The sequence below is a fragment of the Acanthaster planci genome, linkage group LG08, assembly GCF_054643075.1.
Source record: "Acanthaster planci isolate LZ-2023a linkage group LG08, COTS_SCS, whole genome shotgun sequence".
NCBI lineage: Eukaryota > Metazoa > Echinodermata > Asteroidea > Valvatida > Acanthasteridae > Acanthaster > Acanthaster planci.
The window spans coordinates 6,039,071-6,050,533 of NC_141784.1; positions in this window are offsets into that span (position 1 = coordinate 6,039,071).

Below are 11,463 nucleotides of genomic sequence, written 5' to 3' on the forward strand. Positions count from 1 at the left end.
ACCAACGACGTGTATCCGCGCTCCGCAATCAGCACCCCTCACTAGGGTGACCCCTATATCGGCGAATTACTGGTGCTACCTATGCCAAAATAACTGGTATATAGGAGCGGTGCCGCACTGTCTGTCCAGTCTTTCACCACCCACCCAGACGGTGACCTTTGGAGAGACTTAGACAACTCTGCCCACAACTTTACCCGCACATTAATTTTCTACTCACGGTCCTTTCTGACCGATACTAAGAACAGCACACTTGACCAATAAAGCAAAGTACTCCGGATATGTTAAGATTACTTAAGTAACTAACTGCACTTTAAAACATTTCGGTTAAAAAGACCACCAATCTCAATGGTCGACACACTATTGGTTGTTTTCGACCAGTGTATTGGTTAAGTTGTAACAAATGCGTTGGTTGTTCTTCAATCAAGCACATTGGTTGAGCATTCTACCACGAAATGAAATAACATATTGGTCATTATGTTGGTTCTCCTTCAACAAATCCTGTTGGTTGAACCCAAAACCAATCTGTTCATTTTTTCAACCAATAGTATTGGTAAGTGGTAACAGAGATAATAATGACGTAGAGCGCTTTGATCTATATTAAGGGCGCTTTATAAATACCTGTATTATTATTATTGTTATTGTAGCGGTCCGGTCCTTCTGCCGTTGTCAGGAGGATGAAGATCCGTCCGCCAATTAAGGAGGATAGTAGGCGCAAAACCAGGCAAAAAACTGGACTCTAGGCGACTGTGGCTTGATTCCCTTCGATTTATTCCAAGGTGTCAATCAGCAATGAAAGTGTAACCTAAAGAACCCCCCAAAAATAAACATAAAGGAAGACAGAGGACATACTATTATTGAGTGATGGCTTACATGTACATCGTAATAAACGTTACATTCGGTATTTCGGTGATAAATTCACACTTACAAATGTCTCTGTACATTCAAAAGTTCTTTACCCTGACGTCTAAAAAATTGCCCCAATTTGCCGTAAACTCTAAAGCAAACGGAAAAAGGGCTTAAGTTATCCCACAAGGAGCCATGCTGCCGTGATTGCCAGCCCACCAAAGTGCAGGTCTCAAGCGTGGGAACTGTCACTGAGAAAAACCTAAGAATATCTCAGGTCCCGCCAAAATGTAATACAATGTAAGCGACTTCTAGCCGAAAGGGTGTGGCTTTGAGATATCGTAAGTCTTCACACGGCAAGGGAAGCTCATACCCAGGCTCTGATCTCGTGACAGAGACCGGTAGGTCAGATTTCTTATTCACTTCAAAAGTAATCACACCGGGGAATCCCAAGACCCCTACATTATTATAAGTGACAAATGGCCGGGAAGGGCTGCCAACGTATGGGGTTAAATAGCACAGTTGGTAGAGCACCGGAACGGTATCCTAGAGTCGCATATTGAAATCTCACAAATCAATTTTTGTTCAGCTTTACAACTAATAAGCACCTAGTCTGATTCCCCTCGTAGTTTACTTGATGATTTGGGTTCAAAAAGCCGTATCTTCCGGAGTGATCCCTATTCGCCATACCCTATGTTGCATCATGTCTTGGGGCCCGATCCTGGCTACAAGATATTTCAGGTTTTATGGCTTCTGACTAGCACCCTGAACAAAGATATTGACAAATGGGAAGGGTAGTGCAGGACAACTTAGTTCGTAGAACGCCAGTACTGTATTCTGGAGGTCGCGGGTTCAAATCCCGCCCTAGTTAATTCATTACATATTTGCTATTCATTTCAAACATATTGGCTAGTTCTAGTGCACTGGTCGTCGTCCATCATCTGAAAAATCAAGCAACTTATTTGTCATACTGTAGCCAATGAACTGGTCATTTTAACTATTATAACTGTTTTGACCAATGACAATGATTATTTTGGAACCATTCTTTTTGGTCATTACATTACCATTTGAATTGGTCATATGTAACTGACTGCACTCTAACCAAAACACTGGTTGTTAACTATCATTATAGATTGGTAAACTTAACCGTTAAGGTTGGTCTCATAACCATAATGGATTGGATGGACAAAATACAATTCAAGATTGGTTCATTTAATTGATATTCTGGTTGGACACATATCTACCAATCCAATTGGTTGAAAATAACCAAACTGTTGGCTCTTTTCAACCAATTGGTTTTTAGAGTGTGCTTATAGGTTTCCAGATGTATTTTGCGTCAGGGAGGTGTTAATTCTAATCACGGGTTTGTCCGAGAGTTTGCGAAAAAAATGCACAAGTTTACTCGGGCGGGACTCGAGCCCACGACATCCTGCTTACCACTACAGACGTCTCAATCACCGACTGACTTAGAGAAAGAAAGACGGGCACAGAGATAATCCCCCTTGCCAGAATTTTGTTTCCCTCATACGAAATACAAGTTTGTTTTCGTTTTAGTTGCACAGCGAAGATGTGATAAAGCTGGCAAGATAAAGTATTTTGGTTGGAAATCATATGATCTTTTTGAATCTCCCAATTTAGCATTTGCAGTCCATTAACTGCTTTTGAATGGCCTGATTTTACGTCTAAAATAGCCATTCCTGTGCATGCATTGGCTATGCTACTGATGATTCTCCTACAGAGTCAGATTAGGACTCAAAGCCTGATTCACACGTGGACCTCGGTGGGATTCGAACCCACATCACAAAAAGTGGAAGACAAAGAAAGTACCACTGGGTCAACATGACCAGCTATCAGAATCCACTACTTCATCACAACTGCTTGCAATCTTAGTATGAACTTGAGTATAACTTAGTGAGTCAACTCGAAGCTACATGTGTACAATTTGCGATCCCATCGTTTAAAAGATTAGGTAATTTTGTTGTTGTTGTTCTGGCAAAGTTGACGTAGAACACTTTAGATTAAACACGTTGAAAGGAAAAAAAGTTGAAATTTTTGGAGAGTTTTCAAAATCAAAGTTTTGGTAACCACGCAGTATTGCCTGGCGTCAAAATTACTGTACATCAAAGAAATAAAAGTAAAAATTCAAATACAGGAAAACAGTAGGAGCCAATTTCACCCTCCGCTCCGTATTTTAAAAATCACCACGCCCCATAATAGGCAAGACCCACTTTTTGATTAAGGGGTAGCTGCAATCAATTTTTAAAATAAAAGCTGCGAAAATGCACCTTTGTCTTTCAATTAACCTTATTTTCAACTTTTGTTTCACCACCTGGTGGGTTTAATGCTAATAATTATTTCCATATTCATGAGCAAAACTCTGATGTCATATTGGTTTATACACAAAGTCCTACATTTTTGTAGATTTTCCTTGACTCTGCTTTATATTCTTTTCTAGTTCACTGTTGTTTACGTCCAGTGCAATACGAAACCATCAATCTCTTTCTAAATAATGTTATCAGTTAGTAAATTTTTGGTTCACAATTTGAACAGAGACACCTACACATGCACGTTTTCCAATACTCAACTTCGGCTCTGTCTCAGGCTGCAACTGTTTTTTAACTAGCTAACGTTGAAGTTGTAAGCGCAGTAATTAGTTTAATAGTGCCACAAAGCATCAAATAAGATGCAAGAGAGCCAGAAATTACAGTAATCTAATTTAATTTAAACCCTTCAGGCCCACAATCGCGGATTGGTTTTGGGAACGAAGCCTGAGACGGAGCCCAAGTCGAGTATTGGAAAAGGGCCCATGTCTTCCCTACACATGCAGATGACCTTACTGCAATAGCGCCCTCAGTTGTCCTGGAAAGCATGTATTTTAAATGTGTCCAACCACATTAAACTAAATGAATTTTCATGCGCTGAGGAAGAATACAAATGTGAAGAAAAATTGTATCTAAGAAAAAATCGTTGCAGCTACAATAAGCTTTACAACTACGGTTATGGTAGAGCCGGAATACCTTTACTGAAAAATCGCCAGTTATATGGTCGCTAATCCTTCAGAAGGGATATTATAAATGTAAGTTTTGCTTAAAATGATAAGTCAAAATATGTACTTGACAAGCGGCTCATTGTATGCTGAAGATGAGCTTCAGTATGTGCGACCATAACTACATCTTGCCCCATTGAATAGACTGTCACGACAGGAATTACAGAAATGCAATGGTACTGAGGCATTTCATGGTTTCTCTTATCAATGTGCATTATATGCTCGAATGCATAGACGCCGAACGTCTGTTCCCTGCCCTGTTCCTTCAAATTACTAAAAAGGGAACTTCAAAGCTTCCAGTACCTACATTGACTATTATACTAGCCTAGAGTACAATGCAGGTGTTGTGGACTTAATATGCTCCCAGGCTTTACATGGTTTTGTAACAAAGAGACGAAGGACTAGCGTTGGAGTGACCTTTGCTGCTTACTTTATCCCTTTGCTGAACTCATGAAGTAATGCAGTACGTAGCAGTATTCAACATCTTTGTTGGTTAACCTGTAAATAAACAATGAGAAACATGCACTCATAAATTCAATGCACAAGTGAAGTAAGAGTTTGGAGCTATCGCCTATAAACTTCTTCAGGATCTATACTTTTCTGTGTCACTTCACCGGTAAATGTAAGTTGAGACACAGCTTAAAAAAATATAAACAAAATACATGCATATGTAACGGTATCAGAATCCTCCATGTAATTAAATCTATTGATCTAAACCAAAGAAGAATACACGAAGTTTGATGAAATAGGAATCGACTAGAAAAGGATAAACATTACCTACCACTCTCAAAAACTAAGAAAACTACATCTTCTAGTCTAAAAATGGTGCGAAACCGCCAAAGAAATCTCGGGAAAGTCTGCAAAGAGACTACGCTATTAAGGCAAATCACCCGCCAAAAATATCACTCCGCCGCAGGTCGCGTTTGTGGCCGGCCTACATGGTCTGTCACAACTTAATCCTTCGCGCCTAACTGAATAAAATTTTGTTCCCGCAAGGAATCAACTAACCATTATCACTCTCCCATACTGGATTATAACAAGCTGCATGAATCTACAACTTCTAATCAATGGCCAATAACATAGAAAATTACTTGAGAAAATTCTAAAGGAGGCACTTGAATCGTCAAAACGTTCCAAGAATCAACACCTTTACCCAAGATGGTATGTACAAACACTGGCGAAGCTCAATGTCAAGGGGCAGAAAGAAGTCACGAAAACCTCCCCCTAAAGGCCATCATAACAAATACCTAGAGAGTAAGGAGAAAGTAATAAAGGTGGTAATATAAAACATACCTTCTGAACTGGTTGTGACATCTAAGAGAATAAACGATTCTGGAAGTCACAAAGAGCGACACATTACGAGGCGAAACTCGCTAGCAAACTGCTGTGAAAACGTGAACTAGATATTTAAACAAACTAGTGTATGGGGCTAGTCTCCAATCCAGCCGCAAGGGGCTAACAAGAAGTGCCAGAAGTCTCAAGTCATGAAATAAAGACAAGAAATAAAGACATGAATTATCCTTGTGTCTCCTAGAAAACGGAAACATCAACCCCAGCCCCCGTACACACCGTGGGTCAAATCGGTAATGCATGTGAGTACTGATGATTTGAAGTCCTCTGATGCAATTAAGAACGCTGGAAATGAACCAGGCGTGCCAATACACTTCTAGAATCAACGTGCTGTAAATGTTCAACACTTTGTAGTATATCTCCTGCAACAACAAACCAGCGCGATGCCAAATCATTAGGATTCATTTGATAATACAAAGCTACCACCGTATGTGCGGTATACGTGCAGATTTAGCTAGATTGTTATCATTGGGACCACCTCCCCCATCGACGTTCAAATTGACGGGAGAGGGCTTTCCCAATTAGTAGGACGATCATTGCAAACAGGATAATGAGCAATTTGGAAATAACTTTCAAAGTTAAACAAGCAACTCGCATCCTATCCTAAAGTGAAAAATGTTTATGTTAGAGTTTATTTAGGAAAAGGAGAAGACGCATGTGATAAAAGACTCCTATTGTATGTAATCAATTAGAAGCAAAAAGTAACAGTCACATTCCTGTATTCTCAATAGTATATGATCTATCGAAAGGTAGCGTTGGTATAATTCTGATAGACTGCTTCGCAGGAGAGTTGGCTATAGCTTTGGCTGTTGCATACATTTGCATTCACACATACATTTGTTGCCCTTTCTTGGGGGAACACTCCCCAAATCTTTCACAGGGAAGGCTTTTACGGCAAAATTTGTTTCTACGACAGTGATCTTAGAGACATACAGAATTTTACGGCAGTCGAACTGTTATTCACCGACCCTACCCTCCAGCCCATTTTGCTCTGGGTGGGCAAGCATGTTAGAAGTGCCTTCATCACGGGTTGAATCCTAGATAAAGGTCTTCTTGGTTTTCATCTTGGGGTCCCCGAGCTACGGCAGGCGGTTGGGCCATTTTGAGGTAGGTCTAGTTCCTATGCCCATACCATGATTTTACCAGGTCTATAGGTTTAATCGACGCTCATCACATGGACCAAGTAATATATCCTTTAATGGCATGTTATAATTCCTGTGCTTAACAACAGCATGAAATTGGTTCATAATTTCAAGTGGATTGTTACCTTTCGTGCCATTTCACACTACGAGGTCTCCTGGCGTCAGAATGACAGTCACTCCGAGGTATTTATATTTTAGCCATATCGTGGTGTCCTTATTACAACAGATTTTCTACTGGACTCACGAGATCTGCTACTTTATCTTCTGGTTCCTTACTTAATCTTACACGGCCCAGTGTTCTGGGCGTGGTTTGTTGGTCGACTCATCCTCTTTCTTCTTGAGAAGGTCAGTAACCTTCAAATCATCCGGTGCCTTCGTCATGGGAAGACGTATTTCAAGAAGGCAAACCTGCTAGTGAGAGTATCTATGTCTTTGCTTCTCCAAACTGGAGATTCGCCAGCTATTTATTTCGGATCTTGGCTGTCAACGTAGGTGAATGGTAACTCTTTTCTATGTGCTTGGTTAGGTGAATGGTCCATAAAATACTGCTGTATTCGGAAATCATACCACAGGCGCAAAATAACAGTATCTGTCCTATATTATCCATGCCTACTATAGGCTCAAATCTGAACAGTCCTGACTAAAACCATCTTAGCTTCCCAGGGAGAATATGGTTCACACTGCAATATCAGGTCCAAGCGGCTTTACACAGTATCTACCTTCACAGATACCCTTATGGGTGGCTGGGAGCCCCCTTAGGGATTTAGAAACCCTAACATCTGGCTCACATGTCCCTCTAAATAACCTCATATTAAACCATTAAAGTTTATATTTTTTTGGCGCTTCCCGTGCACGCAATGTCAAGGTGGTCTCTATCTTTGGGTTTCGAATTGTGTAGAGCAATAAATAACATGTCATTATGTTCTCATGTAAGTCATGTAAGTGGGGAAAATATCTTTCAGTAGTTCGGCATATTTTGTATGATTTTTTGTCGAAGATATTGTATAATTCTCAGGGCACAACGTAACAACTATTAAAATAGAGTTTGTGTTGTGCATTGTACATGTAGGTCTACGGTTGCGCTTAGCTACATGTGATATCTGACTAGTCATCTCATTGTATTATGCTGTGCTATCATGCTCTTATATTTGGGAATTACAACTCGTGGTGTATGATATATAATGTAGATGTTATTTGCTTGAGGCCTGTATCTGCTCTTGTATAGACCTTTTTCACCAACGTGACTTATTGTAAAGAATACCATCGTGTGTGGACTGCCTTGGCCACAGTGATAGCATATATTCCTACGGGCAGCTTCAACCACGTGCAAACGCACGTAGAGCTCCCCCGCCCAACTGACGCGGGGCTCGTCCACTATACATGAAGAATGAAAGCACATACTTGTCATCAGTAGCACACCGTCCGATGTACTATTGTGGCGTGGACTGTGATATCGTAGTTCCTACGTGGTCAATTCCGTACTACATCGTTGGCAAATCACTTTTCATGGACCTCTACATTTGAATTGAGCAATGCATATTTTGTTCGCATAATTTCTAATTCAAGTTTCTTGCTGTAGGTTGTTTTTATTTGGTCGAGTTGAAACTACACAGCCTTGGAGTGGTTTGTAGACATGCTTTTGAGTCTGGAGCAAGGGCAGATCAGAGCATGGAAGAAGGACGCAGAAGGAGTTACAACTCTGGTACATCAAAGTGCTCGATTATCATCACCGACCGGTCAGACAAACAATAGTAAACATTCCATTGCTGCCTCAGTTAATCATAGCCGGACAAGTGAGGCCAGTAATATCGTAGCAATATTTGTGGCGTTTTCTTCGCAATGAACTACAACTTATCGCATTGACCAGGAAATAGAAAGATAATCTTACATTAGATTTACTTTGCCATCGTGAATAATTTCTGAGGGATTTTGATGCACTTTTCCATTATCCATGCAATGTTTGTAAGTTTATCTTGTCATTCCAAAACATCAGTTTTTAAAGTCTTTCGATGATTTTGGCTAAGACTGGCCTTAAACATGTTGACACCACTGGACAGTTAAGTTCACGAAAAACAAAATGCAGTGTTTCATCACGAGGAGTGATCATGCGATCTCATAAAATGCCTTTTTGTGTAAATTTCGACACGAAATCTTATATAAACAACTTGGCTATTTATTCCCAAAATAAGTCCAGAGGAAAGCGTTCGATAAGGGAATAGCCTAATAAAAGCAACTGCGCAAGCATTATATTTGATGCTGTTGCAATATTACACCAAGCACCAACGATTGCATGATTATCCAACTTCTTATGCTGCAGTACACAACGTTTGAATTAAGGGTGCAGGTTACCAGCGAGAAATTGCAGCGATGATCGTGGGGTACAAAGGGGGCTTTATGGTTCTGAAACAGGTGTTGCGTAGCAAGCATTCGCTGCGCTCTAGCCATGGACATACAGGCATGCCAGAAAGCGGTAATTGGCCAGATAGCCCAGGCAGTTAAAACTCCTTCTGTGTCCTTCCTTCATGATCAGAGTCAGTACTCGTAAGATAGCTTCTTGAATATTCATCTATTCGTGACGAGCATTCAGAGCTTCAACATGAAGAATTTGGGCCTCCAGATGCAGCTAGATTTGGTTCATGAACGGAAAAAGAGGGACTTGTTGACTGGACTACGACTGGAGTAAATGGAAAAAAGAATCAGAACTTAGAACAATTTAAGAAGGGTACTAATTAATGTCTGTCCAAAGGGAAACTTGAAATAAAAATTATACATTTTTCAGCAAGCACTGGTGCTTTGGAAACAAAATGACTCCATTTGTGTTAGTTTGGATTTGTGGTACTACTCCACAGTGGTGTATTCCAGTCCATCACAAGTCCTTTCAAAGTTCCTTCACTGGTCCAATCATAAGTCCCTTCACAAGCTCAGTCATAAGTAACAAGGTGGACAATAGCAAAAGAATGCTTTCTTCACAGCTCATGTGAATAGCTTGTGCACTGGCTTCCACAGAATGACTTGTTATTGAATTGTGATGGGCTTGCAGGGGCTTGAAGTCTGCAACTTCCTTTACAAGAATTTAGTCTGTGCATGTATTTGTGCTGCTTTAGTACTTTACTAACTTTATTTAGGCGTTCCTCTGGAGAAATGTCTCGGGAACGTATTTTGGTCAGGTGAGGTAAGTTGGATTTAATTTTGAATTTGACTAAGGTTGGAAATAAGGTGGGAATAAGGTTTGGATGAAGATTGTTTTGAGTGTGCCATTGCTAATGTTGTAAAATCTAAACATGGCGTGAAATTACCAGAGATACATTAGAAACTTTGAACATAAGTGACCAAATTAGTATAAATTAGTGTAAATTAATATATTAAATACACCGAGGATTTTTTTCCAGTCTGGCAGTCCATGCGTATATATATATGGCTGAGTAAACGCCACCGATTTTACAGAACAAAATAATGCCCGCACTGTATCCACTTTACCTAAAATAGGTTACCGATGTTCAGAAAGTTATTGGCATAGAATCATTGACTTCATTGTTAACGTATACCAAAACTTTCCAATGAGCGAGTGGAGGTGGAATTGGCTTTGAATCAGCAACTTGATTGTACTTTGACACATAACAAAACTACCCCATCGATACGAATATGGCATTAACCAAAATTATACTGCAGAACCAATTTTGTAAGGAAAGTGTGGGCTGGTTTTTAACAGGGTCAATGAAACGGGACGGCTACGAACTAGCTGCTACAGTATCGGTGTACTTTGGCACAAAAAATCCCCTTCCAGTGTGTTGAATTTGTGCCAGACACTCACAAGGACGAAGTAAAGTGAAAAACACGAGGGGTACAAATGGAATTTGTAACGATAGCTAATAAGTCTGTTTGCGATAGAGCTTTTCTGCATTTCTAAAAGTTTTGAGAGAAATTATCCTACCATGCTTGTACATATGCTATAACATCAAACAAAATTTGTATAAGTAAGCCAGATTTGCAAAAAAGGGAAAGAAATCATAATTTTCCCTACAACAATCTCGCATTATGTTGAAAAGGTTAGTTGTTGCCCCGAAACAGGATGACTTTACTGCACATTATTATAAAAGTGCAACAATTTCATTTTATTAAAAAGCAACATTTAAGCCGGATGGGAACTGCATGAGGCAAACTTTCGACCGGCCGACATACATCCGATAAGACGGGGAAAAATATGTTGAGAGCCACAGCAGTTTTTGGTATACGTTGTATTACTGAGTTCATGTCAAGGGGCATTCTTAGCAGGTCAATATCTGTGAAGAACTACACAACAGATAAAATTCCGTTCACATAACAGGTGCCATTAAGCTCAAATAATTGGCTCTTGCGTCAAAACGCTATGACATTATCTTGTGTAAGTTGTGTTTATCACCGAAACAAACACGAAGTTTTTTAGTTTATTTATTTCATGTTGTATCTGGGCTACTCATTTAGTGGAATCGACTCGTTTATCATGGCCTCCCAATATATAAAAGACAAGAAGATATAGACATATATTTAGATCTCTCTTGGTCAATCCACATTGACCTTTCTTTCGTTTGCAAACATTTAGAACCATTTAGTACAGGCTGCCCATAATAGTTATACAGAATGTTCAAGCTTCGTTCACAACAACCTTTACCTCAAATTGCAAGGCAGTGGCGTAGCTACGATTTTAGGGGGGGGGCATCAGCATCATATCGGGGGCGCCAGCTTTCAGCGGTGTGGTTTTTGGGGGCATGTTTTTGGTAGCATTGTTCGATATCCATGAATGCGTGGGTGTATAGGTGTGTGTGTGTGTGGGGGGGGGGGGGTTACGTCCCCCAGACGGGATCAGGTCAACTCAGACCCAAACCAAATCGGACCCAATACTAACTCGGACCCACGACCATCTCGGACCCACAACCAACTCGGACCCACGCCAATTCGGATCCACGCCAACTTGGACCCACCTCGAGTCAACTCGGACCCACTGAGTCATTTGGTTGCACTACACCATAAACGCGTCCGTAGACCGAAAGAGTGCCGACTCTTGAACCTCGCGAAGAGGTTGGCCTTCATTTTTTTCGCTGGGAA